This window comes from Anas acuta, chromosome 1, assembly GCF_963932015.1.
Source record: "Anas acuta chromosome 1, bAnaAcu1.1, whole genome shotgun sequence".
Lineage (NCBI taxonomy): Eukaryota > Metazoa > Chordata > Aves > Anseriformes > Anatidae > Anas > Anas acuta.
In genome coordinates this window covers 201,481,458-201,500,642 of record NC_088979.1, presented here as the reverse complement: position 1 = coordinate 201,500,642, position 19,185 = coordinate 201,481,458, and the positions used below count along the sequence as shown (strand labels likewise).

Here is a 19,185-nt window from a genome sequence, read left to right as displayed (position 1 = left end):
CTGCATGCAGTTCATTCTGTTCAGGAGCTTGTCTGAAGTCCCACAAGCAAGCCACTTGAAAGAGCAAACGTAGAACAAAGGATGTGAGTTTGTAGAAAGTGTAATAGGACTTTGAAGGCTCCTGATGGCTGAGATGCTTGTGTGTTGTGCGGTATCTTCAGTTACAGTCTGTTCTTGTAGTTGGCTTTCAAGGTACATAAAGCCAAACAACTGAGGTGTGATGATCTGTTATCTCCCAACAATTCTTTCACATCCTGTATATTGGTGTCTGTGCTCTCTGCTATCTGACCGTGCTTCGTCAGTCCACATCCTGCCTTTGCACATTGGATTTAGATGTGCAATTAAGTGCTGATTAATTCCACTTGCTGAAAGGAGCTGGTCACACAAAGTAGGGGGAGAGAATGTGAAAGAACGATGCTGCTCTGCTCTGTTCCTTCTCACTCCGTTTCTATTTTGGTGACAGACATTGCTTTAAGTTAAATATCTGTGCTTCCATGAATATAATCTTTATTTTAAATTAAATAATAGAGTTTGGCAGAAGTTGGCAGCACTAGAAAAACGCTCCTACATGCCCTGAGTGTTTTATTTTTCCAAGGGTGAGTGTGTGTATGGTAGTGATTGAGAAAGAATAAGTATGTGTGGGCACTGGCAGCTGGCCACGCTCCTCATGGCATGCACTGTAGCACCTCTTCCTTTGCCTTGCAGAATGTACAGGTGTAGATCCATAAAGCACTTCTTTCAAAATTGTATTAAATAAGGTGCTCTTAGTCACTTGGCAGTTACAACATGCTGCCAAGTGTAACACTTCCTCTTAAATTGTCGATTATCTGCAAATGATGAAATACTACACAGTTACTGCAGCAGGGAAGAAGCATCTTCTCCAGCCATACAACACCGAAGTGTGAAGGAAGATGCGCTGAGCAGAAAGCCAGGATTTCTCCTTTGCCCCTCCTACTTACTGCTTCTGCATGTGAGGAGCCTTGCTCACCGAGGCTGTCTGCTTGTGGCAAGCAAAATTGTCACTCAGTGCGCTCACAGCTGTGAGTTTTGACGAGGTCGGTCAGCAGCTCGAGCACAGCAGGGCTGCTCCTCCCTCACTGCCGCCTTGCTACCAGGAACAAGCGAGACTTCGGCAGCTTCCCGTGTAACGAGGTACGGATTCTGGATCAAATGTTAGAGCTTCTCGCTTCTACGTGAAGAAATCGGATTCAACCCCGGGGTATGTTCCAAAGGGAATCGCATTAAATCCGACTGTGGGCTTCCAATTACAGTATGTGGACCCAACACAACCGGGGAGAGAGCTGAGACACGCACACAGCTCAAAGATGTCAGGCAGAAGGAAACATTGGATCAGTTCGTCTGACATTTAGGGTGTTGTAGGTCATTACGTGCAACTGTTACTCCCTGTTTTGAGCTCATGCTTGACTGAAAAATCAACAGGCATTTGTTTCAAACCTTTTTCATGCTGTCTGTTTTGAAGTTCCTGAAAAACGGAGACTTCAGCATCAATTCTAGTAATTTGTTCTATTGGTTAAACACGTTCTGGGCTTTCTTCGTTTCCTTTGTGCTTTTCTGCATGTCGAGCTCACATTTATGCCTAGTTCCTAGTTTCCTGTAGTTTCACAGCAATTTTAAGCTGGCATCAGCTGGCAGAGCTGCTGAAAGAAGCAGTCAGCTTCCCGCAGTCGCTTGTTCCTGCTTTGGCGCCAGCTGGCGTGGCCAAAGCGTTGGCCCTTGGTGCTGGCCCGATCTTCCTACAGCTGTACAGGGAACCCGCCTGCAGAACCAGCAACGGCAGCGACAAAATCAGTCTGGGTACGAAGATCTGGCGCAAACACAGCTGCGTGAAGGGTGCTGAAGCAAACAAGTAGGTGGAAGAGGACAGGAGTGAGCAGTCGGGGTGGGAGGTGTGGGCAAGGCTGCCTGTTCTGGTGGTGGCTGTCCCAGCAGCAGATGGTGAAACGATGGAGTGACTTTCAGCTGTTGGTTCTTGGCCACTCCGTGCTATAAATGATCAGATTGTGCTGGTGGCTTGTGTGGTGTCGTCTCTCCATCTGTGGCTTGGTCCTCGTGGGGTCAGCATCACGACTTCACAGCCAGGTGTGCGTACGTCAGGGTGCTGATGTAAAAACTGAAGTTACTTTATGTAGCAAAAGCAGTTTAGAAGCAAATATTGTTGGAGTATTAATATTGATTTTCCTGGTAAAGCTTAGTATCTGTCATGGTAATTGGCAGATGATACTCAAAGACTTTTGACTGTCTTACTGCAGGGTTTGTATGAAGCAAATGGGTCTTGGTTATTAGCAGGGCAAAAGTGCAGATTCCCAGTATGTGAGAATGGGAGGTGTAGGGCTAGGAAAAGGGGGAATGGCTTTAAACTGAAAAAGAGTAGGCTTAGAGTAGATAGAAGGAAGAAATTCTTCCCTCTGAGGGTGGTGAGGTCCTGGCCCAGGCTGCCCAGAGGAGCTGTGGCTGCCCCATCCCTGGCAGTGCCCAAGGCCAGGCTGGATGGGGCTTGGGGGCAGCCTGGGCTGGGTGGAGGTTTCCTTGCCATGGCGTGGGGCTGGAATTAGATGATCTTTGAAGTCCCTTCCAACCCTTCGATAACTCCCAGAACCATCTTCTCCGTAACTTTACCAGGCTCTGAAGTGAGACTGACAGGCCTATAATTATCAAGGGTCTCTCTCTCTTTTTTTTTTTTTCTTCAACTTTTCCTAAAAGCCGGGACATTTGCCAGCTTCCAGTTGACTGGGTCCTCTTCAGATTCCCAAGACCATTGAAAAATACATACTTGGGGCGCATGTAGCTTTGATGTAAGAAGTCCAAATACGTACCAGTTTTCTAGGGTGTCAGATAGCGCCGATGTTCTTTCTATACAGAAAAAGTCTTTTTCCAAATACTGCTGAAAGCATGGACTGATTTTAGCGTTGTCAAAACATGTTTTATGCTTGCATTGACGTTTACCAGTGACTCTCACTTTTATATAGCACATATTCTATAATGAAAGTTGCTATGTTTTCTTCTCAAAAGATTTCAGCATTGTTTAGGCAACAGCGTTGAGTGAATGAAGCATCTAGTCACTATTTGTTACCTTCTCACTATTCGCCGTGCTGATACCAAATCTCTTCTGGCAGCCCAGTTAAACACTTCACTAGAAAGAATTTCTTTCTCTTCTGTGGTGCGTTTGGTTTTGGATAATCCGATTGCGTATTATTTCATTGAGTTCATCCTCACAGATTCTCCTAGCAGCCACAGATCGCGTTTCACACATGGGAACTGATAAACAAAGCTGCAGAGGCTATTTTATCCTCCCGTCTTGCTTAGGAACTCCTCCAAGCAGCCCGGTTCGTCAGAGCTCTTGCCACCACTTCGGTGGAGAATGAGGAAGCCACTTCACTCGAGATCTGACCGATTGCCAGCGGATGGTCAACTCAAACGCTTTAGAAGTGGTCGTGTGGATTGGCTTCTCTCAAACAAAGCTCCTCGAAGGTGCCCAGCCACGCTTGTCCTGGGGATGTTCTGCTGCTCCTCCTCCTCTTCAGAGCCTCCCACCTGTGTTACCTGTCCCATTGCCCTTCATGGGGCTGCTGGCTGGCTGGTGTGCTGTGCAGTCATGTCCCAGACAAGGTGTCTTACGTTCTGATCAATCCTTGACACATATTTTGTATATTTTTCTTTTGGTTCAAGCTTTGAGAAACTTTCTGGGGTGAAAAATGTCAGGCCACCTGTGACTTCATGGGGGAAATTCCCATATTTCTCATTTAGAACTCTCAGTTAAGGGTTCTATTGAAGGCAGAAGGTATTTTTTTTCCTTTTTCTTCTTTGATTTCAGTATTTGTTGCACAGATTTTTATTAGCCTGGTACAGCTGTAAAATGGCAGCGTTGTTACCATCTTCACTGGAGGTGGTACAGTTTGAAGAAGGCTTTGCAGTCTGATTTAGTTGTTTGTACTTCATTATAATTTGAGAGTCTTTTTTATTTACCAAATACTTGTGATTAAACCATAAAAAAAACACCATAAAGAGGAGATAATTCTCTTCACAATACAAGGTCTTATTTCTCCAGAAACCTGTGAAAGCAGGAGGTTCTTGCCAGGTATAGAAATTTTCAGTAGGTTGCTCTTATTTTCCCCTTACTATATTTCAAATAGTAATGCATGTGACATTATTGACAAGCTTTCTCACAAAGGATATCCAAGTTTGACAGATCTTGCTAAAACACCATTTAGCGTGCATCTAGGTGGAAATAAGTGATACAAGAATGGATCACCATTAAACGGTGCTGAAATAAACACAGCCGTTCTTCGAAGAGTCCTAATGATGAATTATTACTGGAACTGCACTCAGCGACTTGTAGAGTCAGTGGGAGGCTTTAACTTCATTTTCCAGGAAACCCAGAAGGCTCGCTCTCACTACAGTGCCTCCCTCTGCTATCAAATAGATCACCTATGATGTATGTATTTTAGAAACGTTCAAAGCATGCAATTAAAAGGAAGTTGTGTACGCAGTAAGAGCTTTCTGTGTCCACTTCAGATGCTAAAAGTACAAGTATCGAGAAATCACTTGCTTTTGAGTTAACAAGAAATGCCAGTTCATAGGAGTTTTGTGTGTAGCAAACTTTTTGAAGACTTCCTTCAGGAGAAAAACTGTAACTTAGAGAACCCCATTTTCATACCTGGTAAGAGATGGTCAGTAGGTTTTCCAAACCCACCACGGGGCTGTGGGTGAGACCAGGGACAAAACAAAGAACTGGGCATTTAGAAGCATGGTCCTAGCTTGAAAGTACCCTGCTGCTGTGAGCTAAGCTGGAATTCCCAAAGAGGAAAAAGGGAGGTGAGAACTCAGACCTTGTTTGTTGAGGTTGTGGCAGTCTGACCTTCCCTGGCTCTTTCTGAAAACCCCAAGGTAGGATGTGTCATGAGTTGTTTGAATTGAAGGCTGCACTCTCCTCTGTCAGGTGGTGGGAGATCTGCATTCCCCGAGGACACCTGAGCACAGCTCTTGGGCCATCTGTTCTGAGGACAGGGGAGAGACTGATGAGAAAAGAGCCTGTGTGAGGAAGGGAGACTGCAGAGAGGATGGAACAGACTCAGCAAGGGCTCAGATGTGGAAAGAGAGACTTCTCCTCCAGGGCTGCCTAGGGACTATGCAAATTCAGGTCACTAATGGCTTGCGAACAAGCTTGAAAACTAAAGGAGTTACTGAAAAGCTTTTTCTTCCTCTTGCTTTCACTTGTAGCTGTTCAGGAGTTCTGTGCTTCATGCATCTTTCTAGTAACACCTCGCTCCGGAGCCTGCGGTGCTGTTACTGATCCGAGGGTGTTCGAGTCTCCAGAGAAGCGCAGGCAGCTCCTCCAAGCACTCGGTGCCTCAGGGGCTCGTCGTTAGAGACAAGATGGGAATCCGAAGGCAGCTCTGTGCTGTGGGCTCACGCTGGGAGATGAGCAAGGCTGCGTGTCCTCTCCAGAGTGGGACAGACGGTGCTCATGCTTTATTTATACATTGGAGAGATGGGAGGACAGAAATACTCCTTCCAGTCTAGGGAACAGCTGCACGGAATTGGGAATCTTTCTTTAAGGGTTGAAGAAAGCCAGCTAGTGGAGCTGCTGATCTGGGTGTCTACGTAACACCCGAGAGGGAAGGGCTTTGTAGAACCTGAAAGAAGTCAGAGGTAGGGACTCTATTCATCTGGTGGCTCCGATACCTTCACCTGTAGGGAGCAGCAAGGCAAACCCAAGAGCAGTAGGTGAGCAGAGGCTGCAGCGGGATTGAGAAAGTTTAAGCAGGAGGAATATGAGCAGAGGTAAGCCACTGAACTGGAGTTGGTCATGGGAAGATTATGTGTTAAAATGAATGTGTACAACATGAGAATGGGTTAAAATGGGTTCCAAAATACATAAATAAGACAAAAAGCTTTCCCGACCCCTCTCTAGCCTTTGGGAGGATTTATAGGTTATGGGATGATGCACCAGCTCCAGAAGCTACGACAGGCAAAGGCTTTAGAAGTCATCTTACAGAGTCACATCTTGAGAAGGGCTTAAGATTTAAGTCAAGGTAGGAGAAGCCTTCTGACACAAATTTGGAATAACCTCAGCGATACTGTTCTGTGTGTAAGGCAAATGAAAACGGGAGGTGTTGGCACCTGTTGAAAACTGGATACTCTGTTTTTGGGACCATCTCTGTGATGTTGAACTGGATTAAAAGGACTAAAATGGGGGAGTTGGTCATGTGCCAGATCTGGATTAGAACAGCAAGAGGTCAGCATTTTTATTGAGCTCATTGTAGGCTGAAATTCATCTGTCTTCCCTGTGAGAAGCATCAAAATGACCTGATGAGTACAGGGTAAGAAGTGCTTGAGAGTAGCATTGAGATGCCTGAGGTAAGGAAGGAAATCCACCTTTCCTGGAAAGAAAAGTAGCCCTTTGTGGTAAAGAGGTTGCTTCGAGGCTTTGGAGACCCTATCTCTGTCAGAGACACTCAAGGGAAACAGAAAATAGATGGGTTTTCTACTGCAGTAACAGGACATGTAGGAGATCTATCTATGTAATATCCACTGATGTGAAGAGGAAGAAAAAAGATTTTAGTATTTCACAGGATTTTGGCATGCCGTTTCTTCAGAGGGAATCCCTAGGAGATGTGAACCAAATGTGGCTGACTGAAGAGGAAAGTTTGGGGAGAGGATGGAGGTACATGGCAAGCACATCCCGGGTTGGTTTGATGTTGAGAGTTGAGAAAACTTGTGTTAATCCTAAATTGTGTCCAAAAAATTTAGTCTCACTTCTGAAACTGCTGTGAACTGCTGAAAAGAAGAGAACAATTCTTGTACCCATGGGGAAGGAGGTGACCTGCAGAGGGCTGCTTAAACGTGCTTTGTCCTCGGTGGGGTAGGAGAAGGAAGGGAAGCTGGGAGAGAATGAAATAGCTTCCCAGTCTAACTTACAGTCAAGACAACGCAGTGGGAAGGGTTAGCACAACTGCTTTGTTTGGTTGGGTTTTGAGATGGGGCTGGAGTGGGCAATGTGCTGGGCTCTGCAGGTCAGCAAGGTGCTGAGCAAGGGCTGAAGGAGAGGATGTGCTGGGAAGGGCACAATGGGCACTGCAGAGGTTTGTCCACAGGCCCTTCTGCTTCTGTTAACCCACTTCAGTCTTCTTTGTGAAATAAATATGTATCAACTCCTTCTTGTTAAAAACTAGCTCTAGAGTTAACAATATTCTGGTGACTTTTAGCTGTCTCGTTCCTTAAACGTGAAGGCAAATCTGCCTTCGTGTCCCTGTCTTACAGGAGGTCGTGTGAGGATGTTTGTTAACAATGCAAATCAAAATTTATACAAGTGAGGCCTTGAGAGACTGCTGCTAGCTTGGGTGTATTAATAGAGCCAGGCTCTGGGTGCAGGAGTGATGGTTTGCGTGACTGATAGCTCGAGGGAAATTATTTTTAGAAGTCTTGCTATTAATTATTTGTTGTTAACAAATCGAACGTGAGAAAACAATGAAACAAAATATTCTTGAACGATCGCAGTTCAGAGCTTTGACCAGCAATAGAAAACGCAATTAGGTTTGGTTTTCTTGTTTTCAAATTTTTTGCTGGGTTTATTTGTGTTTTTAATTGTGAATGTTCAGCTTTTGAACTAATAAGAAATAGGGGAAGGAGAATTTTCTGTACTTTTAAATCCTGTGTGCTCTGCTGGAGTTTTAATTGTGTTTTAAGCAGTCGGTTCTGGTTTTAAAGCCTAAATGAAGTTTGAAGCTATTAGCTGTATGGTACAATGTACAATGATTCAGCATTCGTGATGAAATCTATTTATAGTTAACTCTATTTTTATTCAAAGAAAAACAATAGCACTGAATTTCAGGCAGTTTGACCAGACACTGAGGAAAGTCTGTTGGAGCTGAGGAAAATCTCGAGTTGCCTGATCTTGAAAGCTGAGCTAGTGAGCTCCTCCGGCATCAGCATTTCAGGGCTGTCCTCTCTAAGGTGAAACGCTGTGCTGGAAGGCTGCCTGAGGGGTAAAGCCTGCCTTCCATCTGCAGTGAAAGGGTTATCTACATGAATTGTTTTGTATTTTTAAAGAATTGAGCAATATAACTCAGCTTTGTTCATTTTCTCCCTCTCTTTCAGGTTTTCCTGACTGTTCTGCGGCCATACCGCTGCAGCCGCCATGGATCCGAATGCTGTGGCTGCAAAGGCTTCTTACTTTCTCATACTGGATCCCTCAAATCCAAGAGCTGCTTGGCAGTTTCCAAGGCAACCACCTGTGGAATAATTAAAAAGGATGAAGCGTTAGCGTGCCAAAGATACGGAATTCTTGCCTGGAGAGAGCACTTCGTTTTCATCCGTTGTGAAGAACCAAATGTGTCTCTGCCAGCAAAGTTAAGGTAGTACAATTAAAAGAGTACTGATTTATTGTCTGGAGATGCTGAAAGTTGGCGTAGGAGTAACACTCCTAATATGCCCATATGCTGTTCACTTCACAAAGTGACCGTGGATTGCTTACTGTTAATTTTGGGGGGATATTTAAACAGAAAATACAAGAGAAAGATGATGGAAAAGCAATGTGAGTGAACAGCATTTCGTGCAAGTAAAACATTTGCATGAACTGTTTTGCAGTTTTTGCTGTCTTGCCTCACAGATGATTTTAAGCTGGTAAGGACTAAAGTGGAGCGTGCATTAGTGGGAGCATAAATATAGGAAGTGGAGCCTTCATGCCAAGTGCACTGAGATTTCTTTGGCATTCAGTGGAGTGATGGATATAAAAGGAATATAGGAGTGGGCTCACAGAAAAATGACAGAATCTAGGATCTTTCTTTATCCTGTAGCCTAATAAAGGGTATGCAGCGACTAAGTTGATGTTGGAACTGAACTGTTAAGCAGGTTTAGACTCCTGGGTGAAGCAGTAGCTAAAATCATTTTTAAGCCAGAATCAGAGCTGAAATTGCCCAGTAGGAGACCAAAAGGTAAAGAAAAGAACTCTGTTAGAATACCAACTAAAAACAAAAATAGCAAATTAAGTTCTGCACATTTGAAACATGGCTACAGAAGTTTATGGCAAGCTCTTGCACTCTAGATGGAACTGGAAACCTTATTCTTTAAGTATAATATGCTGCTGGATGTATCTGCTTGTTATATCTTCTTCTCTGCCAGTCATTCAAGTACATTTGAATAGAAAAATATTGTTCATTTCTGACAATGAAGTTAAATGGGGAAAGCCACATTCGCGTTCTTCTCATAGTCCACATAACTGCTCAGTTAAGTCTGGTTACCTAGCTTAATGCCTTTGTGCAGTTAATTTTAGGCGTGACACTTTTGTGTCATTTATTTCAGCAAAAAAAAAAATCTCTGAATTTTCAAGCAGAAATATTTGGGATACCATCTGGGCTTTACATAATCAATTTTTACTGCCAAGATGTTTGTGGGATTCTGTTCGGATGTGGATGGGATTTCACATTCCATCCCTTTCACAGCACAAGAGGATCATTGTTTTTAGATACGGTGGGTCCAAGAAGAAATACAGATTGCTTGATGGCAGCTTTGTGATCTGAGGGAATACAAATAGACGCCCAACCTATCTAGTAACCACTGTTACATAGTCAGGTTCCTACAGAATCTCAGAAGTAATATTTGTAGGCGGAATCGGAGTGCAACTGTACTTATAAACCCTAATAACTTAGCTGGCAATTTCAGTTTTGCTGTCACCGTAGCTTAACTGCTAAATTGATTGTCTTCTGAAGTAAGTCTTCTGGCTGTTCACTTCTTTTCAGCATACAGCCGAGGAAAAGGTGTTTTTTGTGTTTGATGTAGTTTGGTTTTGTTGGATTTTTTGTTTGTTTTGGGAAAAAAAAATACTGGTTTCCCATATGAAAGGAATGTGCTGGCAAAGTATTTGCAGCAGGCATGGAGAACATGACTGACACACGGCTCAGGTAGAGTTAGGCAATGGGGGTGTGCGTGTACGTCTGGATCCAAATCTTCTGCTTTCCAAGAACCATGAGTAAGTCTGAAAGATGAAGTGTGTACTTGGGAAAGAGCGTACGCCCGCGTGTGTCTAAGACTAATGCAACAGCTAGGTAGTAATCCCGTGAAGTAGGTCAGAATTCCCATGAGTGTGCACAGAGGAGAAGTTCCCTCCTGGACACTCCTTGAAAACACCCTGGCCATTACACAAGTACCTTACTTCTTCTGTTTTTCCTCCAGTAGTGTGGGTAGGATTGTTCTCATGAATCTCAAACTCATAGGTAGTGCTGAAGCTGGTGGTGGAAAGCAGACAAGGTGGGTAGCTCCCAAAGGTACCTGTACCAGACCTGCTCTAAAGGGATGATGTCTAGATTAGATTTTAGAAGCACTGCTCTTTATCTTGATGGCTCAACGAGGCCATTACTTCAACCTAGATCGGAAACTTTGTGTGTGTAATTGTCTTTAATACCTAAGACCCACGTACAACCACTTTTTTTCCTCATATTCAAGCAACCTGGTCTAGTGGAAGCTGTCTGTGCACGTGGCAGGGTGGTGGAATTACATGGGCTTTGAGATCCCTCCCAACCCAAACCATTCTGGGATTTCATTCCTAATCCAGAAATAGGGTAAGTGGATTTGAGCTTGGTTACTGGTACAACCCAGTTGCTCCCAGCTCAGACAATCGACCCTGGCAATTCTTCCAGGCTTGGGATAATGCGGTTCAATGTCAAGGATACCGGAGAGCTGCATGGAGTTTGTTAACATAGTTTCTATTAGAAATAAAAACATGCAGGCTAAATTTAGGCAGCTGGACTGTGTGAAAGAAAATAGAGCGGCTGGGCAGAATTTCTAATCTTGTGTGTATAGTTTACGTTTCACTAATTGTTATCCTTGAGATATTTTACAGGACTGAAGGGGAGGAAAAACTTAAAAGCTGTGATTTGTTCAGCAATCCGGATTTTTTAAGTGGTTCAGTACATGGCAACGTAGGATTTGTTTTTGCAGCCTTGGCTATTAAGAATTAGTGCTATGTGCACCTCGAACAAGTGAAATTTTCTTTGTGCTGCTCTTCTGTAACAGAAGATTTATGTTACTTTGCGCGTTGGGGTAATCTGAGCTCCTCTGGAAAGAAAAAAAAAGTACAAATGAGTCATATGGTAATGCTCTTAAAAAATATTTGGTCCAGTTAATGTACACTTTTTTTTTCCTATTTCTGTGCTGTTGGCTCAGCTGTATCAAAGGAGTCAGTTACAGCGTGGGTCTCTAGACTTATCACTGAAATGCACGTTGGTTTTGCCATATCGGTGGGACTGTTTCCTAGAAGAGAGAACTTTCTTCTGGCTGCTTGGAAATCAAGGTGATTTTTGGGGTTGGGAGTTTTCGCCGGGAATTTTCCTTCTGCCAAGGGGAGTCAAGAGTGAAAATGTAGGGCTCGTAGGGAAAAGTGTTAAGCAAGAAATGCCTTCCACTTCCTGGAATAGGGAACTCCAGCAAGGAATTGAGCTGTTTGCATGGGCTTTCTCTGGACACCTAATATCTACGTTTCTGACGGGGGTTTTAGGGTGTATCAGGGTGGGCAGACACGTCAAGATCTCACCAAGGTGTTGTAGAAAAGGTGCTCAGTGGTCTCTGGGAATATCGGTCACGGTGATGCTACGTAAAGTCACGCATCCCAAGGTTTTTAGGACCATCTCTTTCCTCTTTGGCTCCTCAGAGATCAGAAGAGAGTTAAAACGAATTGCCCAGAAATGACGAAAGAAATTTTCCAGCGGCATCAATAGAGGACGCTATTTTTTGCCCATCAGCACCACCATCAAAATCAGAAACCTCACTAAAAATGGGTTTTGCTCCTCTGCATCACCTTTGAGTGCTCTCGATGCTCTTGCAAATAGAGTTGTCCGCTAGCTGGTAACTTCAAGATGAGTCCTAAGATCACTTGCTCTCTGCCAGCCCTTGCTGCTTGTGCGTTGTGGATACATCTCAGCATAGTTCAGAGGACTTGCCCTGATGAATCAGACAGAAATATTAACACCTGACAATTTCTCAGGACATCGTACCTGTGCTAGGCAAAATGAATCCTGGAGAGGTAATGAACATAGACTGGAGAGCAGCTTCTGTCATACACCCCCCTGGAGCAGTGTTTGTCTCCAGCAGCGGCCAAAGGTGGGTAGCTGAGGAGTGCAGGAACAGAAGAAAACTGCATGATGCTCCTTGTGCATGCCCTTCAGTCTTCAGACATGGGGAGTGCAGGGGCTTACTGAGCCGGATGTCTCCTTAAATGTTCACTTGGTTTGTCTTCTTAATTTCTTAAATACTCCCTTCAAGCCACGAGAAGTTTCAGGAATGTAATACTTGGTGATTCCATAGCCTGACTGATGTGGCAATGTAGTGAATGAAGTCCCATGTTCTTCTAACTCCCTTTAATGACTTCCTCTTCTACTGCAAGAGAGGTAAATGATTAATCTCTATTTACTCTCCCCATGGCAATCATAATTTTCTAGACCCTACCTGGCTTAAGTTGAGACCCAATTCAAAGCCTCTTGACCTGTATTATCCCCCCCACCCCTCCCCAGGGGTACCCTACTTAATGCTTAATTTCATTGACTTTTTGAATTTCATCGATGTAGTTTATTGCCAAGTCAGCAATCTGTTTGCAGGCTTTCTCCAGTTTTTCCTGCTCATTTACTGTCTTTGCTACCGTGACTAACTTAATACCATCATCAGATATCATCTAGTGAGCTCGTTCCATGTCGTTTATGAGTTCATTGAACACTGCTGGGAGCAGATCCCAGCACAGATCCCCATGGGAATCTGGGGGTGGAAAGGAGGAACCGTGATTGTACCAAGTCCTAGCAAATGCCCACTTTTGCATGCGATGCGGTTGAGTTTATACTTGTGTGTTGTTGTGGTAGGCTTGTCCAAGTGGAATCATCACTAACATTTTTGTAGGAATGCTGATTGCATTTATAAGATCTGTTACCGTTCTCCGTCAGCTGCATATTTGTAATTTCACCTTTGAAAGACGTGACAGGGAAGAGATTCACCTTTTTTGATGATGGCTTTTAGAAGTGCTCTTTGCTCACAGTGCAGCAGTTTTCATTTTCTCAAGTTCTATTCTCAAAACTGGCTTGTTCAGGACGTACTGGTGTATCACTCTGCACTAGCAGTGCGTACAAAACAGCGCTGAAGAAGGTAAATTGAGCAATTGGGTGAATCTCTACAAGTCTAAAGGTACACTGGTTTTAGGTGGGTAAGTGTGGAAAATTACATTGCATTAACAGCAGAACTAAGAGTTGTTCTTGTTTCCTAATGTGCATCATGTTTTGAAGTTCAGGGACGCCTCCCAGCAGCCCAGGCTGCCCCCAGCCCCATCCAGCCTGGCCTTGGGCACTGCCAGGGATGGGGCAGCCACAGCTCCTCTGGGCAGCCTGGGCCAGGGCCTCACCACCCTCAGAGGGAAGAATTTTTCCCTAGTATCTAACCTAAATCTCTCCTCTGTTGGTTTAAAACCAGTCCCCCTGTCCTATCACCACACCCCCTGACACACAGTCCCTCCCCAGCTCTCCTGCAGCCCCTTCAGGCCCTGGCAGCCCACTGGGAGCTCTCCCCGGAGCCTTCTCTTCTCCAGGCTGAGCACCCCCAGCTCCCTCAGCCTGGCTCCACAGCAGAGGGGCTCCAACCCCTTCAGCATCCTCGTGGCCTCCTCTGGCCTCGCTCTGACACATCCCTGCCCTTGTGCTGGGGCCCAGAGCTGAACTCAGGCTCCAGGTGGGGTCTTAAGAGATCAGAGCAGAGGGGCACAATTCCCTCCCTCGCCCTGAGGAACGTTTGCAGGCTGCTGTCATCTCTCTTCATATGGAAGTAGTTCCCTAACGTTGCTCATCACTGTTTTTCTTACCAGCGTTACCCCTTCCTAAGGTGGGGGCACCGAAGCAGTGCGCAGAGCTCGCGGTACGAGCGTGCAGCAGATGGATGCACCTCACCCTGCTGCTCTCTCCTTCGGTCTCTGTTCCCTGCCTAATGACCTCTGAATTCCTGCTTGCGTTCTCACTGCTGCTGTTATCAACCACTGTGAAAGCTGTGTTTTCATAGAGCTATCCTTAGTGACTTCAAGGTCTTTCCTAATGAGGAAAAACTAATTTAGAACCCTTTATCTTCTGCGTGCAGTTACTTTTTTTTTTTCCCAGATACTGGACCTTGCATTTATCTACTTGAACTTCATCTTCTGTTTACTCTCCCAGTCACACTGTATAATAACTAGCTGGAAAAAAAAAAAAAGACTGGGAACTTCACTTAGATTTACTTAATCTTTTCTCCTCAATAGACCTGTGATCTCACATTGAATCATCTTCAGAATAATTAATGGTTACATTAAAATGACAGTATGGATTTTTATAGGACTATGCTTTTGTGTGTCTCGGTGGAAATGGCTATGTGGTTAGCATGTTAATTAACTGTAAATAAGATGACCTTGCTTCTGTTGTGGGTTCTAAGAGTTGTTTGAAGAAGTGGTAATGAAGGGTATCTTAAAAATGTTGTGTTTACATCCCATTGACAATGTTGAGAGCTTGTGCATCCCTGAAGTCCTGCAGTTCAGCCACTTGAATCTCAAGAGATGAGATTTGTCACTGGTAGCTGTCACCTGCTTTTGTGGGACCACGATGGTCATCTCCTGCCTCGGGCTGAGAGTGGTATGGGGGACTGGGGAGCTGCTCCTTCTTGCAGGACTTATTTACATATCTTCTCTTTCTTACTGTGCTTTTGTTGGAAGGAAGAGGTATCTCTGAGCTTCGTGAGCTGTCGTGTGTATTGAGCTACTCAGGTCAGTCAAGGTGATGTAGAAGCTATCGGGAAAATGTTCTTTAGGGGATTGTGTCCCTAGTCCTGCTGGAATATCCTACTATTCCTGCTAAGAATATGCTATTGAAAATGGCCAGAGGGTGATGTTAAATGCTGAATGCTGTCCCCAGCCAGAGAAGGTGAAAGCAATTTGGCTCACCCTATGCAAACATCCCCTCGTGGGCAGGTAGGTGCTGCTGTTTGAGCTCTGCAGTGGCTCCAGCGGGGTGTTACACACCCGGAATGCCTATAAATCATTGCAGACACCTGCATGAGGTCAGTCAAATCCCATCGTGGTATGTAACGGCATTTGCAAGGCACGCTGTGTTGTGATTTGGGTGGTTCAGAATTTTGTCAATTTTTATCACTTCCTTGAAAAATAAATCTAATTGAAAAGCCCAGGGCTGCGGTCAGGTGGTGCTTTACTGAATGAAAAAAAAAAATCCATTTTTAAGCAATGCAATGAGCTGAGCTGAATCCATCCTTAAAGGTCAGGGTTAATTTGAGTGTTAGCACTTCTCTCTGCATGGTCATTGGCAGCCTAGCAGCTGAGCTGTTCTTGAGTTTTTAAGATGAGTTTGTGTCAGCCTGGAGCTATTCATACGCTACCCCAAAAAATAACCTTCTGAGTGTATCTTTCAGCGTGCTGCTTGCTGGTGATTGTTCATCCAAGTGACTGATCTGAGTGGCTGGAAATTTTGTGGTGCTTTACCTTCGGCAGGATGAGCCACACGCTGAAGCTCAGGTTTGTGTGGGTGAACGGGCAGTCCCGCGTCAAGTCTGTGCACCCAGCCTCGTCAGCAGCCTCGGGGCTGAGGTTCACGAACTTTTTTTCTGTTCCCTTTTGTTCTGTCTGCAGCTTCCTCGGCTTCGGGCTTCGCAAGAAGGCAGACAGGTCTAAAAACTATGTAGATTACATAACCTGCTGCCGGGGTTTGTTTCAGCTGCGGGGTGGCTGCTCTCAGTTTCTGGCAGGGTGAGCACGCTCCTCTGCCCACCACACCATGCCAGGGCTGGGGCTGAGAGCAGGTGTTGAGACTGACATCCTCTGATCCCTTTTTGGGGTGTGAATTTGAGGAAATGTAGGATTTTCAGGGGACCCGAAGGATGCCAGTAGCCCTCTCCTAATTCATTCCCATCAAGTAGATGTGGATTAAACACAAACGCTCAGGAACGGTGTCAGGGCTGAGAAGATGAAGGGTGTTTTTGCATACTGCCTGCCAGGATAAGAAAAATTAACATGAAATTCTTGTGGTCTTGGAGAATACTCGCACAGGGAGTTGTCTGTTCGACAGATGAGGGCTTGAAGAGTATTTGGGTTGGATTAGTCATTTTGAAAAGAGGACTCGCATGCGATTTGTAGGAGAATGTTTAAATTTCTTTGGGATACGTTAACTTCCACTTGCTGAGGACTTCTCATTCTGATTCTCAAGGAAATGAACCGGTAGTTCTTACTCAAGCAGAGATCTCACTGAAATCAGTGGCAAGGATTTCTTGCTGTTAGGGAGGCCTGCAAAAAGTGAGGTTAACTCTACACAGTCTGAAGTGTGAGGCTGGACTGCTCAGCAGTCAGTGAATAGTCAGGGTTCTGCTCATTCAGAAATTGTTGTTTCCTTCAAATAGTCTGATTTTTACCTTCTGTAGGGTCCCAGGGTTATTTCAGTAAAGGTGTTTCTAGTATTTTCTGTTTTGGGCACTTACTCCAGGGTTACAGATTCTGCTGAGGTGTTGCTGGCAGTGATACAATCAGTGTCTTGTTTATGGTAACTTCTTTTAAGGTTTGTAATGCAAATATCTCAAATATCTCAAAAAATCTGCAAATATGCAGATGTCAGAGCTCCAGGTCCTCTGGAGTTGAGGATTTCAACTCCTGTAACCTGCTTTATCCACCTGATCCAGGCAGATAATGAGGAAGGGTCTTCACCATCAGTCTCATCTGGATGTCTGATTTTCAGAGAGCTAAAGGCAGAGTCTCTTAATTGCAGGAGTAATTTCAGATGGCAAGTAGTAGGACTTATTCCTCTTCCTCTTTTATGATCGTTGAAGCTGTGGGTTCCTTAGTTTTTCCTTGGTGTTCTGCCATGAAAAAGCAGTCTGTAGATAATTGTGCAAAGGAAACATGGTGCTTGATTTGGAGTGGTATTTGTGTTGGGTAGAAGAGGATCAGCATCCTAAAGACTTGGGCCTAACTCACTTTAACAACAAAAAAAAAGAGTTTGGTTTTGTATATAAGTGATTTTTTAATGATACTGCTTCTCTCAATTAAATCTCTTCCAACTTAAATAATGAGATAAACTGCCATATGCTAGTGTAATGCCAGCACACAAATCGTGATAAAATATAAATTAACAGAACTGCAATTTGGGGCTTTAATGCCATCAGAGGGATCCATGTGGGAGCCCTGTTCATTCTGCACAAGACGTGGAGTTGGTTGCACCACCTGCCTCTGTTCTGGAGGCTTTGGGATGGAGGGACTGGGAAGGACAGAAGAGAAACTTTGGCAATTCTGGTGCCTGGGGAAGTCCTGGTGAATGAACCTCTTCTTCCAGGAAACACTGCACCGAGGTTTAAGAGCTGGCACGTGAGCTCTGCAGCCTGCTGTGGATGCTGTCTTGGATTTTGAGGCAGAACCAGCCCTTCTGTGGCCATTTGTGCCAGGCTGCAGTTAGCAGTCTGTGGAAACTGGCTGTGTCTGTACCAGGGAGTTAAACGGGGCTTAGTGGGATTGCACAGCGTCCTGTGGTCATCCCCACTTGGAAGTCCTTCGGGGGGCTTTGTCCAGCTCTTTCCCAGGCAATGCAGGGGGTGGTTCTGGTGTGGAGTTTGGCTGCTGCCCTGTGCTGCTGCCAAAGGCAGCTCAGCTGTGTGAACGTGGGTTACACAGCATCTCTGCTGGTCTTTGGGGCCAGAAAAGGGACTTTTTTAAATACTGATACAGGAATAGGCACAGGTGTCTTGGTACTCAGTAAGCAAAGGGTCCAAGGCCCAAGCAGCTCTGGAAATTTGGATACAGAGCTTATCTGGGCAGCTTGCAGAGTTGTAAGCACAGGTTAAGTTCTTTACTTCCGATTTTTATTTACTATGATCTTGTTCGACCCAAATATTTAACTGATCTATGTGACTTGGACTTCTTAATGTTCATCTTTGGAAGTCCACATGTATTTGGACAGAGGCTGCAGACCACATAAACACGTCTATTAATGGTGAGCCCATAGCTCAGATGCCTCCCTGTTCTGTTTTGCATAGGCATCAGTGAAGGAGTGGTAAGTGTCCAGCTGCTTGTGTCTAGGCAGTTGTTTGGGGTCGGTCGTGATGAAGGTAAAGTTTAGTTTAATGCATGTGCTTCACTAAAACCACAGGTATTTATTTTAGTGCTAACATCAGATACTTGTAATCTTGAAAAGGCTGGAAAAGTGTGATGCAAAACAGTAACTTTTTTCTTTCCTTTTGGTAAAGAATACCTGAGAGGAGTGCGTGGAAGCTGTCAGCAGCATTCCCGAACAAGTATTCAGGCACAATTAGGCCACTAGTATTTTGGTGATTGATTAAAATGAATGAGACATTATAAATAACATTTTGAATCCTTTCTGTGTGCCTTCTGTTTATTTTACTTATTTTTTAGGGGGAGGGAGAAGATGTCAGATAATTTTTGGTCATTTCTGCGCTTCCTTGGAGACTGGAAAATGTTTCACTACAGGCATTTGAGATTCTTACGTAATCTGGTAGTTCTGATAACAAGAATTGTAAGAAAAATGCTGAGCAATTCACATCTTGTCAACAAATTACAAGATTGAGAAAGATTGTGCTAAATACTCCCGCAATAATTTCACCAGAAATACGAGTATTCTGGGCTCCTGGAAAGCATATGTTTCTCTAGGAATCAGGGTTGTATCCTAAAGGAGTTAAACTCTCATCTCACGGAATAAAAGAGGTACTGACAGTTATTCTGTAAAAAGAACGCATTTGGGTTTTGTGGAGTATTAAAATGGAGTAAAATGGAACTGTAAGAAGGCAAAGAGCTCCAAGTTCAAGGTCTGTGGTTCAATGGGACCAGCCAGGAAGGGACTTGATCCCATGTGAAGCACAGTGAGGCTTATTTTACCTGCTCTGGTGCTTCACAACACTTACTGTATTCAACAGAGAGGGTTTTGTTATTTTTTTCCAGTATAAAATGAAAATACTGACCAATTACTGCTATCTCCTTTTACGTTGCACTTCCAGAAACGAAAATGTAAATGTCCTTATTTTTAGGATGGTTTGAAATTGCCATATTCCGATACCTTCTCCAGAATACAGATAGCCTGAAACAGGAATCCAGAAATTGAGGATGACTCAGAATTAAAAATGAGTCAGTTTGTGCTTTATTCTGTTAAATTTCTTTGAACTACGGAATTA

At 44.3% G+C, this 19,185-nt stretch overlaps 1 long non-coding RNA gene across 9 annotated transcripts in view; it reads left to right on the top strand.

The window, feature by feature from the left end:
- Window positions 1–19,185, top strand: part of LOC137849930 (uncharacterized) — a 106,636-nt gene that overhangs the window by 29,424 nt on the left and 58,027 nt on the right. For all 9 annotated transcript variants that reach the window (XR_011092181.1, XR_011092178.1, XR_011092172.1 and 6 more), the window contains one exon: window positions 8,119–8,375. This is a non-coding gene — a long non-coding RNA (uncharacterized lncRNA). The remainder of the gene's footprint in view (window positions 1–8,118; window positions 8,376–19,185) is intronic.